The sequence below is a fragment of the Gopherus evgoodei genome, chromosome 1, assembly GCF_007399415.2.
Source record: "Gopherus evgoodei ecotype Sinaloan lineage chromosome 1, rGopEvg1_v1.p, whole genome shotgun sequence".
NCBI classification, from domain to species: Eukaryota; Metazoa; Chordata; order Testudines; family Testudinidae; genus Gopherus; species Gopherus evgoodei.
In genome coordinates, this window is record NC_044322.1 from 296556129 (window position 1) to 296576503 (window position 20375).

Below are 20375 nucleotides of genomic sequence, written 5' to 3' on the forward strand. Positions count from 1 at the left end.
CCAGGATGCCTGCAACCTTGCTTTCCCTCTGCAGCCAGCTCCAAGACTGCTACCTCCAGCCTGCCACTCCTTTTTGCACACAGTCCCTGGCTTTCTACTGAGACTGCTCCCTTCTGAGCTCAGGATGTTATTTTTCCTACTATAGTCTGGCTAATTCCAAGGTATAACAAAAACAGAGAAAAACTCCAAATTAAAATATATAAATAAAAGAATAAGCAGAGGGAAATATTTCAGTATTTTAAAGGAGATATTCCCAAATATAGGGTACATATAAAACATTTTTTAAAAAATATATTTGATAGTCTGTTTAATGATAATTCCCTTGCTTTGCAAATGTTAACTCATTAAGTTTGTAGAAAGGGCATTAATATCCTCTTAAAATAAGATTAAAAATACCAAAATTCAAAACAAAAAATCAGTCCTTCCCCATCTCTAAGCAAAGTTCTGGTGGGTTTTGCTAGATGGTGTCTGAAATCATTTTTAATATAAGCCTGGAAATACAATGCAGCAGTAGTGGGAGAGAAGGATGAGTCAGCTTTTGGAAGTGCCCCAATAAACACGTTTTTATCAGCATCTGTTTCTCTCTTCACTATTTTGACAAAGATGAGGCTTTGGATTGTTCACAGCAAGATCGTCTTTGTAAACTGAGGCCCCTAATTAATCAACTGTGTTGATTATTTACAGAACAGACAGAGTTATCGAGGATATCTTCCCCACTTCCTATATATGAGTGAAATACATCCTGGCCTCACTGAAATAAATCGGAGGTTTGCCATTGACTTCAATGGGGCCAGGGTTTCACTGTGCATTAGTAGGGATAGATTTCCTGTGTGGTGCTCAAAGGGGCTTACTTATTTTATTAGATCTCTCATGCCTTGTGACACATGAGGCAACCCAGTCTTTCCACTTCCATCTGTCCAATGTCGCATTTCTTGCTCTGATATAGACGGTCCATCACAGCAGCATCTTTCTCCTCTTGTCCTCGTCTTCTCTGTCATTCACAAGGTGATATCCAAGCAAGTGCTTGTCTAGAAATACAGTTTGACATCTGTACAACATATCCAAACCACTTCAGCCTTCTTTCTCAAGTCATTGTCTCTGCAATCTGCGGGCCAGTCCTTTGTAACATTTCAGCAGTGGACACCAAGTATTCTTCGCAAGCATCTCCGATGGAATGCATTAAGTTTCCTATGGTGGGTTGCTAGTGTTTGCCAAGTTTGAGAAGCATGAATGCATTATCTTGGTTCTTTTGTGAATCTTCTTATTTTTTTCAGATATTTGCTAGTCTCAGAAACTTCCCAACTTTTGCCTAAAAGAGTAGTACCATGTGGGCCAACAGAAAAAGCCATCATGAGTGAGTTGCAAAAAGGGGATGAGCAATGCAAGCCATGGTTGCTTGTGCACAAACTCTAGAATTTAGCATGCAGCGCTGGCTGCTCAGCATACTTAGTAAAGATCTCTCCCCTGCATCTCTGCCTGCTGCAGCACTTATTACTAATATTACTTGTAAGATCTGGGATATTATTAAAAAATAACCTACCAACTAGGGATTCCTATGTCTGCCTGCACAGAATGACAGGCTAAAAAGCAGCAGCAGCATCTGGTTAATTACTATGATTCTTAAATTTCCAGACAGTCATTATTTCAAGACTTTGACATGATAATACAGACTTGTCTCACTATGAAAAAGTGAGGGTTCTTCAAGGCATTTAATATTCACTGTTAGAGCTTTACTAATACCGAAGTACTGTACAATGGAGTATGTCAATATAGTAGCTACGGGAGCACCTTTTTGTTCATAGACGTTGGATGCCTTAACTGAATTTCCTGTTTTGGTTTTTGTTTTGGTGGGGGAGAGAGATTATCTGCCACATAGTTATTTTTAATGAGCTGCATGGATGTTTTTCCTTAAAAAAAGGAAGAAACCAAAACCCTGTACATTAATAGCCATCTATGGATTAGGTCCAGCTAAATCAGCTCTCATGTAATTTGTGGACTAAAATGAGACTCTGAGAGGTCAAGTCCTGGTTTCCCTGAAAATAGAATAGAGTTTAGTTTTAAATAAATCATAGCCCATTCAAGGAATTTCAAAGCTATTTATGAAATACCAAAAGCTGCTGAACTCCATGAGCATCTGCAACTCTCACTGGTTCCATTGAGAGTTGCCAGGGTTAAGTAAACACTCCAAATCTCTTGTGATTTGACCAAAAAATAGTGAGGCGAGCTGGTCAAAATTTATTAATTGAAACTTTTTGCATTAAAAAAACTTAAAAATGACTTTGACTAAACTGAATATTTTGTGTCAAAAATTCTGGCTGTGTTGAAAACTGAATATGTTCATTTATTCAAGAAAATCATGGAAGAAAAGCTGACAACATTTTTTAGTTTCATTGAAATGGTTTCATGAGGACAAAATATTTCCAAAATAGCTCTAGTAGGGAGTTATACAACAGCTGTGCAATGACTACACAAATGGCATAGTCAGAATACCATCAACAATAGCTTGCAAAGTCTTAGATCTCAGAACCTGCTATACACTTAATGACAAATCCTGAGGCCCTTACTCACTGATGCCAATGGGAATTTGCATTAGGAAGAACTAAATAAAATGTATTGAAGACCTCACCTTGAGTGCTCCCAATTCAGCACTTAAGCGTGTGTTTAAGTGTTTGGGGTCTTGATTATGAAAGAAGAAAGATTAGTATGAATATCAGTAGCATCAAATTCTTAAGGCTTATAGAAGAATATAACAGAAAACTAAATCACTTACATTTTAATATTCCCTCCCCCAAAAAGCATAATAAAATTCCAGTTGAAGTTGCTTAAGTGCATATACCAATAACAGAAGCATTAAAAAAAGCCTAGGCTATCATTAGCTAAGTGTTCAGCCAACTCTGGCAACCTACAACTGTGGTTTTGCATTCTCCATATTATCCCACCAAAACAAAAAAGACTTCTCTTTACATCTTCAGAGTGGGAGAATTCAAGAATTTCCTCTAGTCACTGCTTCCCTTGCCGTGTGTCTCACATGAAAAAAAAAGGCTCTAATAGGACTACTTCCTGAACAAAAAATTGCTGTTCTACTTTTGGTGACCTTTGAGCCTGCTTGACAGTAAATATGATAAAGCTAAAAAACTTAGTTAGACTCCATCTTCTCACAGTAGAATTTACTGTGAGTGTTAATTTTGTTTGATCCTGCTGTCTTAGTCAACCTAGCAACACAGTTCTCTCGACGGTCACATCAAGTTTCTGACCACTCCTGCAGAATGAGTCGGAATTTAACCTTGCTTCCTAACATAGTTCATGTCTTTGTGACTGCTGGGCTAGTTTAATGCAGTATTGTATGTTATGGCTCATCTGAAAAAAATCACCAAGAAAGGAAATTATAAGGCAATATTTTATAGGCTAGAGGTTCTGTAAAAAGCTGCTGCCAGAATTTTAACTGATACCAAACAAATTCAGTGTGCCAGTGCAGTTTTGAGAACACTGCTTTGGCTTGCTGCTAGACATCAAATTCAGTTTCAGATTGCTCTAATGACTTATAAAGTCATGCACCATTTGGCAGCTGTGTATTTGAGATACTTACAATCCTAGTAAAATCCTGAATGTTATCTGAATCCATTCGTACATTTGTATGAAATATCACACCTAAGACAAAACTGTCACTTTTCAGCTCTATTTTTCTAAAGGTCGGGAAAAATCATTTTTCAGCAATGTATTTTTTACATATCTTCACAAGTATTTTTTCTGCTGTTTAGCCAGCAGCCCCTCCCATAACCCCGCTCCCTCCTCCCACCAAAAACAAACAAACGAACTTAGGTATAGTAGGTGTGGAAGGCAGGTGGGGGAAAATGCTTGGAGTATCTGTTCTTATAAGCCCCTTTGTTCTTGGTCTGCCCTATCCTATATTATAGATGGACACTTTAGAGCCTGTAAAGCAAAAGCACTGCTCTTTGGGAAAAAAAAAAGAGCAGTGAAAAGGAATTTGAAATAATGTTGATGACAATGAGATGCTACTATTATTTGTGGCCAAACATTTTCAACACAGATGCCTAAAAGGTCAGGCACATAGGGATTGTCTACATGAACATTAGTTTGCAGCAAGCTGAGCTATAAATCTACCCTGCATGACCCTGCTATGGATTAACTGTCTGTGAAGACCCTGTATCAAAGAGCACTAGACAAAAAGCAGATTAACTATGTCAGCAGGATCCAAAGGACAATTAGTCCATGGCAGGTTAGTGCAGGGTAGATTCACAGTCCAGCTTGCTGAAACTTAATGTTCATGTAGACAAGCCCTTTGTCACCTGCTTTACATTAAAATCAGTAGGAGCTTGGAGTGTTCAGTACCTCTGAAAATCTTGTCACTTATTCTGAAGCCTAAATTAAGCTAGGCAAAAAATTTCAGCTGAAACTTATTTTGCCACCCCCATCCCAAAATGCAGATTTGAGTTGACTGAAACATTTGGCTGCTTGATATTGATTTCACTGAATTATCTGAATTTTTTTCTTCAAATAAGTAAATCTGTTCCATTTAGACATTTTCAAAATGAAAAGTTTCAATTTTTTATTTCAAATGACATTATGTTTCAAAATTTACTTCAATTTTTTAAAAAAATAAACATTTAAGAAAAGATTGAAAACGAAATAAAACATTTTGTTTTGGGTCTGTGATGGGGCGTGCCTGCCCTGCACTGGGACTGCAGGGGTTAATTCCTCTCTTTGGGCTGAGGAGGCCATGCCTCCTCTACCCCGCTGGGCATGCTCCAGCTGGAGGCCAGGTATAAAATAAAAGCCCAATTCATTGGGGGCTGACTTCCTGAGAGGAAGGAGAGATATTGCAGACTCCTGTGGAAGCACCACTGATGCTTCATGACATGGAGACCAGCCAAATGGCAACGACCCATGACCCCCCGTGCTCCAGATACCACAGAAGGAGCAGAGACCGCGGGAACCAGGAGACCACAATCAGCAAAGATGCGGGTAGAAAGTAATGCAGGAAGGCTTTGTGGGGAGGGGGTTAGAGATCAAGAGACTAGCTCAGTTTGTTTTGGCCAGATCCCTGCTGAGCTGGTGGCAGGCAACCCCACCACTGACAGGGCTCTGGGTTGGGACCTGGTGGAGAGGGAGGGCCCGGGTCCCCCTATTCTGGTCACCGTCACGCTAGGGTGGCAGCCTGCCTCACTACTCTACTGACTCCGGCAGCTAGGCCACACGGCCCTGATCACGAGGACCGCTCTACTGACTCTGGCTGCTAGGCTGCATGGCTCCGATAGAGAGGGCAGGTAGATTGACTTTGGCTGTTAGTCCACATTAGTCTGAGACCCAGAGGGGTTGTGTAGACTTATCCGCAGGCCTATAACACAAGCCCCACCCCAAAAGGAGATAGGGTGTGCATGATCCATGACAGGGTCCAACAGAACATTTCATTGGACCCAAAACAGTTTTTTCACAATTTTTGAGTTTACCAAAATGTTTGAAAAGTTTTTGTTTCAGCTTGACCCAAAATGATTTCCTCTGCCCCATTTTTTTGGAATGGCCAACAAACCTAAATATCAGCTATTCACACAGCTCTATCCTAAATATAAAAGTAAACTTTTGATTTTAGGTACAAAAGTTTTTTTGCCTCTTTTTTTCCAGCATAATTATATTTAGTTTTGCTACTTTCATTTTAGGTTTTGTGGATCCTATCCCATTACTGAAATAAAAATTAAAAAAGATGCTTACATTTTATGTGTCTATTTCTGAGAAGGTGTCCCAGAATTTATCTTAGTCTGTCAGGATGAAAAATACAGCAAAATGTTTCTGTGATGACTCAGACCATTATTCATTCTCCTTGTGCTTTCATAAGAAAAACCTGACTCAAAAGTACAATGACCACTACCATGTATCATCTGCAGGGATTGAACCTGGAAATGTCAGCACTTAATGTATGGGAAGGGTAGGATGGTCTAGTGGTTAGGGTTCTAGCCAGGGACTTGAGTATCTAAGTTTAATTCCCTGCTGTATTGAAGACTCCCAATTTGACCTTGGGCTAATCATTTAGTCTCTCTATGCCTCAGTTCTCCATCTGTAAAATGGGGATAATAGCACTTCCCTGCTTCATAGTGTGTTGTGAGGAAAAATACACAAAACATTGTGAGATGCTCAGATACTATAGCAATGGTAGATTATATATATACACACACACACACACTTTAGCCTAAGTGATAGACCCATCTATCTAATGCAGTACACATATTATCTGTCAGCAGCAGTAGATTCTTATCCTCTGTGAACCAGCCCAGTTGAGAAGGAAAAAGACACAATTATCCATTGTAGTTCAATAATTCATCCAGTTAGGGAGCTGGAATAAAAACATGCTACTTACCACAACTATGCAAAACAGCTTGAATGCTGGATTTTCTAACATCAAGAATAAATGAAATTCAGAATATATAGTTAAAAACTTGTGAACAAATGAGTGATGAAACTGAGATTGGGTTACAGATTTTCTGTGGAAAAAAATATTCAAACTTCTGAGGGCAGAGACTGTATCCTCACATACTTGTGTAGTACCAAGCATAATGAGGCCTTGATTCCTACTAGTGCCTTTCAGTACTACTGCAATAGAAACAGGTCTAGATTCACAATGAACCTCACTGCCTGCCTACTCCTACTGTTCTCAAAAGCACTAGACACAGGTAGTTGGGGATGGATTTTCATGATCAGTCAGTTCCCATTAGCAACACCTGAATTAAGCTGTCAGATTTTCAAAAAAGTTCAGCACTCGCCGTTCTTTATGGGAGACCCACCTCCTCGAGTATTGTGATAATTACATTGTGAGGTACTCTAGTAGTGAGGTACTCTAATAGTATGGGGTGGGAGCCAGATAAGTATTGAATATTGACAGACAGAAGAACAAAAAGTTTAGATACAGATCCAACAAACAGATCAGACCTCAATAATCAAATTTGAAGATTATTTTACCTTAAATACTAGCTATTCTTTGTGCAATTGCCTTTAAAAAAATAGATTTACTTCAGACAGCAACTGTAATTGGACCAAGCCAGTATATTAGTTTTCCTTTGGATAATAAGCAGAAACAGCAATTCTATATAGTCCTCATTCTGACATCTATGGATTTGACTCCTGTGAAAATGTCTCCACTTGCACATGCAGAAAGACTGACCACAGAGTTTGTTAATATACAAACAATGTTTTTACAACTAATTTAACAATTGGCTAAGGGGAAAATACTCATTGAGCATGTTATGTGATAATTATTCAACCAGCTCTGTTAAGTGGGTTAGGGGAATGCTTGACGTAAGTGATGGACACCAGATGGCTCCACCTCATTAGTAATCCTACACAATCTGAGGCATAGGAGGCAAGATGGACCTGAGGGGAAAGTAGTATGAACAAGCCATACCTTGAGAGTGGGACAGAGTGAATTCTAAAACAAGCACTTTGGTGTACTTGCAATTATATCTAGGAGGGTAGAGAAAAGGAACAGATGTAAATGAAGAATATAATTTGACTGAGCAGGATCAGAAACACAATGAGGGGCAGGCTGCATCTGCAGTAGGGTTGTAAATTCCTAGCCTCTAAGTCAGATCCAACCTACTTGATGTATTAATCTGATCCCCATGACAGACTAAGATGGCAGGATTTAATATTTAATATAAAATATTTTTCTAGTTTTTACAGCTTCTGAAGGTAAAGCAGTGCTATGCAGTCTTACTGGGTCAACAGATAGAAAGCGTGGAATAAATAAAAGATGGCTTAAGCATTCCGACCATGTACCAAAAGAGCAATGAAGGTGATTTCTGCAAATAAAAAAGCCTACTATTTTTTTAGGTTCAACCCCTGTACTTGTATCCTTCATTTCTGGTATCCCTTTCCTATTATGGATGTGTAAGATGAGGAGTGGAAGGGAACCAGATATCACAGTCTGTGTGGTTATGGTTTTAAACAATTGATTTTGTGGCACATGTAAATTGGGCGTCAAGAGCAAAGATATTTATATATTTGGAGGCAAATAGATCATGACATCGAACAGTTAAAGGGGCTTATTCACAGCACGTGACGACAGTCTGGGGCAAAGAACTGTGCATGAGTCATTCCCATGAAAGATTTCAGAGTGGTAGCCATGTTAGTCTGTATCAGTACTCTATCAAGTACTCTCCTCGTTGTTTTTCCTATGAGAGTACACTAACTAAAATATTAGATCATTTCATTTACAGGGTATGTGAGCATGGTGATGGAGGCTATATAAGAACTAGATAGATAGCTACCAGGGTTCAAATACTCATTTTCCGTGTTGTAACTGACGGGTTCCCACTGGGGTGCCACTTGGGACTGGAGTACCACTGAGCCCTCCAACCCACGATCCTGGGCTCCCTCTTACACTGTACTGCTGTGACAAGCTGCAGACCTGCTCCTGGTCCTACACTTCCTCCAGCATTCATGCAGGTAGGCACATACCCAGCTGAAGTTACATGCTGGCTCTCTGACCAGTCACTATATACCAACAATAGAGAGGCTACAGCCAAAATAACCACCAGTTTCCCAGCCTAGGCTTGAAATTAGACAAAGGTTTCTAACTATCAGAAGAGTGAAGTTCTGGAACAAGCTCTCAAGAAGAGCAGTGGGGAGTAAAAAACCTAACTAGCTTCAAGACTGAGTTTGATAAGTTTATGGAAGGGATAGTATGATGAGAGTGCCTACAATGGCATGTAGCCGACCTGGAACTGCTAGTAGCAAATATCCCCAATGGCTGGTGATGGGACACTAAATGGGGAGGTCTCTGACTTACTATAGAGAATTATTCCCTGGGTGTCTGGCTGTTGAGTCTTCCAAAATTCTCAGGGTCCAAATGATTGCCATATTGTAGGGCGACAAGGAATTTTCCCCCCAGCTCAGATTGGCATAGCGTATCTTTACACCCTCATTAACCAAACACATGCTTGATAATAATTCCAATCACCATGGCAAGGAGGGAGTGAATCCAAGAAGGGATAACTTGGCAATGGTGCCCTTGTTCAGTCTGTCTGCCATTCAAAGTTAAAAGACCAATGCTTAATTTGTATTGGCGCTTGCTAAGGACTGAGCCCTGGCACCTCTACACTTGACAGTTCATAGTCTTGACACCTGTGGGCTGGCCACATCAGTTACAAAAGTAAATAAAAAAAATTGTTTGAGCCCCAATACCTTCTTGCATGAGCCCTGGCACTTCTTTCCTTACAAATTAAGCACTGTAAAAGGCTAACCTGTTGTCTGGCTTTTGGGCTTCCTTCATATTTTACACTTGCATAATGCAAACTGGGCTTTCTAACTTAAATGCAGCTTTTTTGAGAGAGACACAAAATAGAAGTATGTTTGCCTGTTGGGAGACATTTTACATTCTGGTGCATACAGCCATCTTGCAGCTAATAACTGTTGGCTAGTGGAGGCAAATTTCTCACTTTGCTAGGCTCACATTTCTATTCAGGATAGATTAGGAAGGCTGAGGTCGAGTAATAGTTTACTTTTGGTATTTGACTCTACAGGAAGTAGTTGGGAGACTGCAGAGAAAAAAGGCTTAAAACATTAATTTGCTGGGCAAATGGGCAATGGATGAAAGAAGATAAAAGACAATTAGTTTATAGGATACTCATCTGTTAGCTTTGAGGAAGTATCCATGTTTGATATGCAATGTAATGTGTACAGCCAAATGGCAAAATCCTTTGTATTTGAATGACATACAGACAAGCAACATTACCTACTTTTTCACAGTATGAATTCAGGTTATTTTTTGCTTTCAAATGGAGTTTTTTTTATTGCATCTTGTCTTCTGCATCTTTTGGCTTAATTGCATAAGGAATAGCACTTCAAAGAAGTAATAACTGGCAAATCTGAATAGATATATTTAGTGGAAAGATGACATAAATATTAATTTAATTAATTACTTTAAATGTAGTTATAGTTAGAAAAGTACAGCTTCTTATTCAAAAACTCTCTTCCCTTTAGATATTCCTGCCAGAGATGTCAATAATGAACATAAAATATATGCAACAGTTTTATTACTAAAATAATGGCAAAAATTAATATATGTTCAAAATATTTTTCCAGCAATATAAATTGTTTCATGTTTTCCCCAACATGTAAACTAGTTCGTTCAAGACTTTTTGCAACACCAGATAATGTATTTGACCAACTTTTATCCTAGCTGCTTACTTTATAACAAACATAAGCTTTCACTTTTTAAAAATTTGTGCTAGTGCTACAGAAACTATGACACAGCTATGAGTGAGTTGGATGTTATTGTGGTTCATACCCTAAAAGAAATGTTGACTGAGCTGCAATGCCAGAATCCTTATTGCTAGTGCTGATGCATGAGGTATAAAGAACCCAGCTGAACTTGCAAATCCCAAAGTTTTACTCTGTAGAATAAAAATTGTTTTACTTATAAACTGAACAAACATAATATGGAAGTGATGAGGGGAGTATTGAATCCCCCTATTCTGAATATAACAATACTTTAATAGATACTGGCTCTCAAATGTATCATTCTGTAAAAATGGTCCCTTAAGGACTACATGGAAATATCACTGCCTTTAATTTAAGCCTTTATTCATATTATATTGAACAACAATCTTTTGATGTAGGTTTTAAGAAGAATACAGACTAGATTTACATACTTTAATAGTTTGCCTCATAAACCAGAACTATAGATTACTTAGCATATTTTTGACATACTTGCCAAGTGTATATGAGAGAGGGTTTCTCTCCACCAGTCTGTGTGCACATGAAACTATCACTGGCTTTAATGGGATTTGTGAGATTAAAACTGACTGGAGAACTGACCCCTGTGCATTTGAAATGATCACCTTTCAGAGTAATAAATGTCATGACACTGCCAGACTTTGACTTTTTATAATTCAGTGTGTTTACTCTTTCCTGGGGGAGGGCAATTTAGATGCTAAGGATCAACTTCTACATTGTAGGCAGCTAAACTGTGCCTGTAAAATACATTTGTGCATGAGCAAAATTGATGACTACATGAGCTAGAAAGATAATTGCATAGATCCATCTTGTATTATATAAACTAATGCAATTATTTGTGTGGGCCCCCAGTGTAGGCAAAGCACTCACATTTGCTCATACAAGTAGGTATTTGTATGACAGTCAGCTGCATACATGTCCATTTTCATGTGAAAATGCAGGGTTTGTACGCAATGAATGCTTGCACAGGGCCTGGTCTGAAGCCTGCTGAGGTTGACTCCAGTGGACTTTGAAAAAAGATCATAAATTTTGCAGGAGCAAGTTTGATAGCCACTTTTAATATTTAGCAAAAGATACATAACTGGCCCTCTTAATGACAGATGGTTGATTATAGTGTGCTGTATTTTCTAAACTCCAGTAATCTGTAGGCTAAATTATGGACATTTTAATTCCCTAATGTAAACAAAATGTGACAAATTGGTTCAAATTAAATGTGTTAAAATATTTAAACACGCATATAGGACAAAATTAGTATAGATCACACTCCTCTGAGCGATGTGTGACAGATGTTCTTTGGAGTAGACCCAATGGATTGCCCCAGACCCAATGGATTTTCTAGAATAAATGGTTGCATCAAAAAGTAATTCAGCTCAACACTATAGGTCACTGACTTAGACGTGTCCACTGGGAATGATTAAAGCAGCATCTAGCTCTACTGGTTGCTTCTCTGGGACACTGCAAACATTACATCAATACAAATCTGCTCAGCTGCTTGTAGAAAGAATGACATAATAGAACCAAATGCAATTTGTTATCTCCCTGCCTGAATAACAGCATTTGAGATTTCAGGAAATACAGAGCAGCAAAAACAAACTAAGTGGTCAGATCTCATCTTAATTTAAGTTGCTTCCTGAAACACAATTTGACTCCTGGGTCAGGACACTATTTTCTACTCCATATGCATGGTTATTATATTAATGTTCTTGTTGTCTTGCCAAAAGAAGCACAACTGCTTCTAGTAAAGGCGTCATTTTTTAAAAGGCTACTTTAAAAAAAATAACCTAGAAATAGGAAATGCTGGAAGGGTCTCCGTAGACACATCAAGCATGTCAGGAAACAGTGTTAGGGCTCATTTTGCCTGTGGATACATAAATGATCTACTTTGGATTTAATTGAACTTTGTTTCCACTTCAGCAGGAAAGAGTATGTGAAATGAAAATTATAGTATAATTACCAATATCTCTGAAATGGATGTCTTTCTTCAGGCAAGGGCAAGATCTAAGAAATTACACAGCTTGTGAATCATGTAATTTCTGGTTACAAGACTCACCTAAAAGCTAAATTAAAACTCAGACCTGTTCAACCTTATGTACAGATAGCTTTTTGAACTATGCAGGTTGTGAAGCTAAAATATTAATTTATCCAATGCATTTTTTTCCTTTTGGAAAATCAGATTATTTGATTTTGCTTTGCAATGGTGCTATTCCTGGAAAAAGTTGCTTTCATACTGATTTTCACACTTAAAAATCCAATCTAAGTAATAAACATTTTGGCTTCTATTCAGTAATAAATTGCATCTTCACAGTTACACCAGCAGCAGGACTTTTGTAGGCCCACCAAGAAGTGTACATGAAGAGAATACACAGCTGACAAACAAGGCTAAAAGGCTCACAAAAAATCTTTGATTCCTGTTAAGAACTAAGGATGAAATCCTAATCTCATTGAAGTCAATGGCAAATTCCCATTGACTTCAGTGGGGTCAAGTGTTTACACTGAGTATAAAGATTATAGTGGGAAGATAACTGAATTGTCATCATAGTGGTAACATCCTTTGAAGTGAAGTAAACTTTTGACCACCCCTACATACAAAAAACATATATACAGGGCAAGATAACTTTCCCATGACTTTCTAAAATCTGTAGTGAGATTGCCTTTGCAACTGTACCTATGGAATGGTGAAGGGCAAAAATAATCTCAACCTGCAAGTGATAATGAAGTCATGCTAAAGGTTGGGTTTAAGTGTAGATGAGCAAGCTAACATGAATGAACATGAATTATATTTTGGAAGACTTGAGTTCAAACCTACGCAGAAAACCACCGTACCTTTGCTAGAATTACAATTTGGTTATGTCTGAACTGCACATTCTCCTGCATGAGTAATCCCATACGTTTTACTGAGATGATGTGCATACTGAAGGTTCTTCAGGGCTGATCTTTGAAATTCTATGATGGGTTTACTTTCCTCAATGAAAAAACATGCTGACCACAGAAGACATTTTCAGTCATGCTGAAATGGTGGGAAATGCCAGTGTAGTGAACTCACATTGGCCTGCCGGGAAGAATTAAATCACTTCAGTCTTCTGCTGTTAGTTAATGTCTGAAAAGGTCAGTGGGGTGAAATTCAGCCATATAGAGAGAAAGGCCAACCCAAAAGCTTACACACTAGGCAAATCTTTATTTCGAGGGCTTAAATGGAAATTTAATAGTGTATAGGCCTTGTGTTGATCCTCTGTACAGGGTGACTTTCACCCAGGGTTAGAAACCCTTTACCTTGCCACATGCGTACAATAGCCAATGTTTGAGAGATGAATTTTGAAGACACTGTAATTAATTATGAATTTGAATCAATTATGATAGTCTGGGCATTTATGTAAAAGTTAATGAGGAGTGGCATTTTTAGCATGGTCGAGATCTATTAAGTAACATTTTTGTTATGAAACATTAATTACATTCACTTTTGGGAGATACTGCTAAATACACAAATTATCTTTATCAAAACTATGATAAATGAGAATATAAGGGTGTGTGAAATACCATCTCCTTCTGCTATATGTGCCATTCAGAATATGTAGCTTACCTTTCTGTGTGCCTACAGTGCATAGATATGCATGATATTTCCAATTTCACAGACTCCATCTATCAGATCCACACAAATCCTTTAAATTGTACTACATGCCTTAGGCATAATTAGGTAATTAATCATACTGATAAGTGTTCATGGAAATGAAGGAAAATATAACTTGAAAAGATCTGTAAAGAAATCAAGGATTGTTCTATCCATCTTAAGCTCTTTAGGCAAGAAGCCAGCATCTGTGAGAAATTTCTGGTTTGAATGCGGTCTTTCTAACTGCTAGTCCTTCTAACTTCTGATGGTAGCAACACAACTTCTCTCTTCCCTCCTATCATGGCATTGGTTCCCAAACCATGGTTTGTGTAACACTGGGAGTCTTTCAGAGCACACGATAGTGACCTACAGAGTTCTGACTGGCCACGTGGTGCCGGCTCGACTTGTTCTTTCCAAAGGTGTCCAGACTTTGGCAAACCAGTAAAGTGCTTGAACCCACTATGGCTTATTGTTAAAGGTGACTTAGTCAGCAAGCAGTAAATTGGCCATTCAGCAATCTCAGCTTGACCAAGGCAGGAGGGGAGAAGGTTTTGGGTGCCACAGCAAGGGCAGCTTGACCCCACGTCCTTCCTGATAAGAGTTGTGTTGCCCCTCCCTGCAGCAGCTCCACCCTTCCACCCCTCCCCGAGGCAGCTCCTCACCCCAGCTCACCTCTGCTCCACCTCCTCCCCGAGCATTCCATCGCCGCTCCACTTCTCCCATCTCCCAGGCTTGTGGCTCCAACTAGCTGTTTGGCGCCACAAGCCTGGGAGGGAAAGAAGCAGAGCGGGGTGGTGTACTCAGGGGAGGAGGCGGAGCAGAGGTGAGCTGGGGTGGGGAGTTCCCCTGCGTGCCACCCCCGACCCCCTTTACTTGCTGCAGGCGGCCCTCCCCACGCCCCCTCTGCCCCAGCTCCCTCCACCTAAATGCTGATGATGACCGGGGCGACGAAAGATCCAGCTGCTGCGGTCACCGTTAAAGGACCTGAAATGCCATCCCCTAAATGCTAGCGCCCTAGGCGACTGCCTAGGTAGCCTAATGGGTTGCACCAGCCCTGTCCCCACCGGCAGACGGGCTGCCGCTGTGTCACTAGAAAGCCACACTCAGCTTTGGTAATTATCGAGGGTTGGGGGTGTTTTACTAATCTTGTTACAGACATGTGAAAGTGCTTGAGACTGGTAAGGTTTAGCTTTAAGTGAAAGCACTCTTGTGTTGTCCTGTTTCTGCCAGCCATCTATCGGTTGGATGGCCATGTCTCCCCTGATTTATTTCCTGACACCTCCTTGCACAGAGAAAAAGTTACCAAGAGCTTTGGGTTGAAAGAACCCCAGGTAACACACGCTTGGCATTGTAAAGAAGAAGAAACAGGGGGAGAGGCCAACCTAGCTGTCCTACTAGGAGGAGAAGAGGAAGCAGGAGAAATCCTCAGTGATTGGAGCCAGTATGATATTTGCATGCTCCCAAACACTGGCTACAGTTCACCAACCATTCCTGGCCATCTTGGCATGTCTGGCACTACTATAATTTCCTTTGGTTTTGTGATCCTGGAGTGACAGATTGTAACTGCTCCCTGTGGAGGTGTGCAAAGGGCAGCATGTCTTATAACTACTCCACCGCTTATGTGAACTCAGAGAGAGCCAGCAACAATCTGACCTATGAAGTACAGGTCAATATACTGTGGCCAGTATGTCCAATACGTAATAATTCTGCAGCTAATAAAGAGTGTAGTTCCAAAATTCATCTCTATCCCAGCAAGGGCATAGGTCTGTTGCAAGTTGTGAAACAAAATGAATTACCACTACATTACATCCAGTCACAGAAGAAAGAAAACACTTTATCTGTTGGTTAATTGATAGCCATTTTAATGAAAGCAAAATAGGCCCAGAACAAATGGGCATGGCATTTCTTGCTATTGCTCCTACTAGTCAGCTATGCTGCAACAAGACTGATGCAGAATGTTAATGACTACTATAGTACAAAAGGTTCTGAATAAGGATGCTACACACTCATTATACTACATCTGCAGTTTATGGTCCACTCAAATTCAGTGAATAGATGGCTTAATTCGCTGTAGCCTATTAATGCCAGAAGTTCTAAGATGTTTTTGCTTTCATTGTCTGAGACATAACTATCTTTTCCAGGGAATTTTTAGGCTCATCAAGCTTAAAAATATTAAAGACTCAAGCTGATTAGAAAAAATCTGATGAAACAGCTCTTCATCACAATTTGCTGAAACCAAAATGTTCCACAGAGAAGTTTTCATTTCAGTGAAGTTCCTCTGGAAACCTGCCATGCGATACCATACATGTTTCTGATAGAAATTTTCCATGCATATTTCTGATGTATACAGGAGGTCAGACTAGATGATCAGAATGCTCCCTTCTGGTCTTGGAATCTATGAGATGGAAACTTGCCACATAGCTTTCTGGTGGAAATCTGTCTAATTTTCAGCTCTTTTACCTGTTGAAGTGCCTCAGAGCTTCCGAGGGTTCACAGCTCCATCCCCTTTTGCAGAGACTTTAGAATTTCTTTGTTTTCATTCAAACCAGAATGAAGGCAAATTCTAAAACAGCAAAATTCTTTGCAATGCAGAATATCTTTTTCTACCCTTCTCCAATACAGACGTCACTGAAAACCTTACATGTAGCTTGACAGAACAACTACCTCAAATACTAATAATGAAAAAATATATTGAAGAAGTAAATGTTGAATTTCAGCCAAACAGAAATGTTTCCAATAAAATAAGGGATAAGAAAAGTAATGACAAAATGTGTAGCTTGTAAGAATTTTCACACATGTGTATGGAATTTTTACTTCTGTTGATTTTTGGGTTTATTAGGCTTCAATCCTGTAAGGACTTATGCACGTGCTTAACTTCAACCACATTAGTAGTGCTGCTTATGCTCTCAAATTTAAGTATACATCTTTGAGAATTAATAAGTATGTATTTTGCTTAGGAGATTATTTTGAGGTATAAAAATATCTTTGGTGTCATTCCTAAATAATTTTATTTTTATTGCTGTAACCAGGCAGAGCAGGTGCCAGCTTTTGCCAAGGCTCTAGGCATTAGCTAAGACCTGACAGACTCCGAGCTGGAGACCAGACCAGTTCACCTGTATGTTAATTTTGTTCAAAATAGGTATTAGTCTTGTAAGAAAGCATTTACCATTTAGACTATGAAATGTTTGTAAGTTGCTGCATGCATTAATTTCACTTGTAATGTCTGCAATCCATGCTATAAGAAAATATGTACATTTTGCTTTATAACTTTGAAAATATTTACTCTGAACTTGTGAACCCAGCCATGGGAATCATCCCTTCATCCCTCCCCCCTCTTCTAGTCATGGAGGAGTATGCACAGAAGGCCTCATCCCATCACTTTACACACTGGAAGAGGGACATAAAAAGAGCTGTGAAGATTTTTTTCATCCCTTTGCTATTTGAACTCTCACAAGGCCAGAGAAACCAAATTGAAGCCAAAGATCTCTAGGGATTACCTACTGGGTCCACTCTAAAAGACACTTTGAATTGACAGATCTCTATAACTGTGTCAGTCTTAGCATTTAGATGGTAACTCATTTGTGTGTATATGTTTGCTTGCTTTAGCCTGTAAATAACTCTTATTTATTTCCTTAATTAACCTTTAGGAAATTTGTTATAGGATTGGTGACAGACATTGTCTTTGATGTAAAGTCTACAGGCATTGTCTGATGTAAGTGATTGGTCTTTTGGACTGGAAGTAACCTGAACATAGTGTGATTTTTGGTGTAAGTGACTGTAATGGTGTGAGACTCATCACCTGGCGTCTCCTGCTGGTGACTCTGGGAATTAGCTCTGTCCAGTGGAGCGCCCACTTCTGGTGGTGTCCCATCCATCATTCTGCCCTCTGTTGCTGAGGGTCGATGATCAGCAGTACTACACCCCAGTCACCATGTCCAACCGCCCTCTGAGTCCAATTCCTCTTGTCAGGGATCTGGCACAGTACAATGGCCGCTTCCTACGGCCAATGGCTGGGTGTACTGCAAGGGAGGTAGGAGGGGACCCAGGCCTGCATTCTGCTCTGGGTCCCGGCCCAGGGACCCTCTGGAGGTAGCTTCGCTGTCCTCCTTCTCTTCCCTTGTCTGTCTGCTTCCCTGGGCTGCTTCTTCTACGGCCCCTTGCACCCACTAGGCCCTTCCTTTCAGGGCCTGCAGCCTGACAGGCTATGGGCTCAAGCTCCCTAGCCTCCTCGAGCCTGTCTAGCACCACGGACAGTGCAGTGCTGGTCTCCATCCTTGGAGACTGACCTTCTCCTCTCAAAGGCCTGGGACAGACTCACTGCTCCTGCTCTGGGCAGCCTTTATATAGGGCTGAGCCTGGCCCTGACTGGCTGTCTCCAAACTGGGCCCTGATTGGCTCACAATAATGCCTTCTTTAATTGACTCCCTGTCTGCGCACTCTCTAGTTTGTCTGGTGACAAAATGAATTGGATTGTCTAAGGAGCCTGTCTGTGACTCCATGATAAGACTGTTATAGTGAACTAGGAGTTCATGTTTATTACTGGCTTGGTGAAATCTAATTATAGAATATACCACCAGCTTGGGGTGTCTGCCCTATTTTTGACAGCGTTCCCTGAGGTAGGCATGCATAGTCATGAGCCATTCCTGATTAGTTGAAGTATAATATGAATAAATGGATAGAACTTATTTTCTAGACTGTGAACAAATATTCATTAATATGGTAAATGCCCATTAATAATCTTTGTAGTCTGAGAACATCTAATGTCTAAGTATCTGCAAATTGAGTTGCAAGTAGTTTATTCATGCCTCCTCTGAACCTTGTCCAAAGAACATAGAATTTATGCTTTCTGTGCAATGTAGCACCAGGAGTTTGTGATTGACAGAACTTCCCTTTTGTTTTATTGCAAACATGTTTTACCACAGAGTGCATAATTAACCCCAGCCAGAGAAATTGTGGCTTGATCTTGAATTTGTAATATAATGTTAGCAAATCAACACAAATGTAAAAGTCATAACTCAGACTTTTTTTTTACCATTAAAGTGCACACCCACCCAAAGGGAATTCAGTATAAAAGATATTGGTAATAATAAAGACAGAAGTTCACTAGAGCATGAAATGGTACAACCAAATATATATAGAATGGAAAAATAATTGCTAACATATTCTTCTGCATCTGTGTTTACAATGAAAGTGTGTAAATAAATGCAGGATGCAAAACACATCAATTAAAACAAGGCAGTTTGGCAGAGTATACAGTGCTAATCATAAATCAAGAAGTCAGCAACCACATAGAACAAAGTTATCACAATAAAAAGCCAACTAAAGCAAATATAAAGGAACTATGACTGAGGTTTTCAAAGCCATTCAGGATGCGGGGAATGAAAAGGGGAATTTCGTCATGCATTTTCCATAACATATAATGGAAAATACATGGCTAAAATCCCCCTGCAATGCTTTGAAAAATTCAACCTTTTTTATAAAGAGAATAAATTGGACCTAATGCAAAGGCCCCTGATGTCAATGTAAAGGCTACCATTAACACCAAGGAAATTAGGTGAGATTCAAGATGGGGTGACGGTGCATTAAAAGAGAGATTACATACATTGGGATAAACTGTAGGGTAAATCTTGAAATCCTTAGGCAGACAGGCCTGCCACTGACTTCAGGACTGCTGAAGTACTGTGACCAAAACAGTCACCTGAGATAGATAATGTAGTTAAGTTCTTCATCTTGGATTTAATTTCAGCTGAGAACTTTCAGTGCAGCTTATATAAGCTATGCAAATGGTACTGCCACTCAGCCACACCAAGGAGATTTTTTTTGCACCGACACCAAAAATAGAAATGAAGTAGACAGCAACAGGAGAGGTCAAAAGACAAATTTTGTGGTGATATGTATGGTGCTGAAGTTAGACTGACTCCCTTGCATACAGTCCCATGCCTAAGTAATACCTAAGTCAGTGTAACATAGTCCAACTTGATGCAAAATTATATACTGAGCGAAAAGAAGAAGGTTTAAGAATGGTTAAAATAAGGTGTAGCGTACTGCATAATTGTCCATTATGGAGATACCTCTGAAGCATGTGATACTATCTACTACTGAAGACAGGATACTTGGCTAGAGGGGACATCAGTCTGATCCAATATGACAATTCTTGTGTTTCTATCATATATAAGAGCAGATATTCAGCTGGTGTAAACTGGCATAGCTCTACACTGGAGCTACATTATTTATACCAGCTGAGGTTCTTAACCAGTTGGTAAATAGCACTCTACTCAGTGCATGGTCTTTACAGTATCACCTCACGTTGAGGGTGGTGGGAGCTCCAGCAAAGAGAGAGAGCAGTTGCAGAAACTCACAGAGGAAGGGTACATCTTCCTGTTCCCTCTGTTTCCAGACAGGTCTGCTGGGTCCTGGGGTTGATGTCTTGTCCTCACCCCTTCACAGAATGTAGCACCGGCAGATACACATTATTCGGCATTCTGTTATTTGTATACTTAGCATTTAGACCGGGGTCGGCAACCTT

The 20375-nt window shown here is 39.8% G+C and overlaps 1 long non-coding RNA gene across 1 annotated transcript; it reads right to left on the reverse strand.

The window, feature by feature from the left end:
• Window positions 1-6563: 6563 nt before the first annotated feature.
• LOC115647231 lies at window positions 6564-16983 on the reverse strand. The gene is made up of 3 exons (XR_003999240.1): window positions 16876-16983; window positions 8392-8398; window positions 6564-6573 (listed from the first exon to the last, which is right to left on the reverse strand). It is a non-coding gene; the product is annotated as an uncharacterized LOC115647231 (long non-coding RNA).
• Between the last annotated feature and the right edge of the window lie 3392 nt (window positions 16984-20375).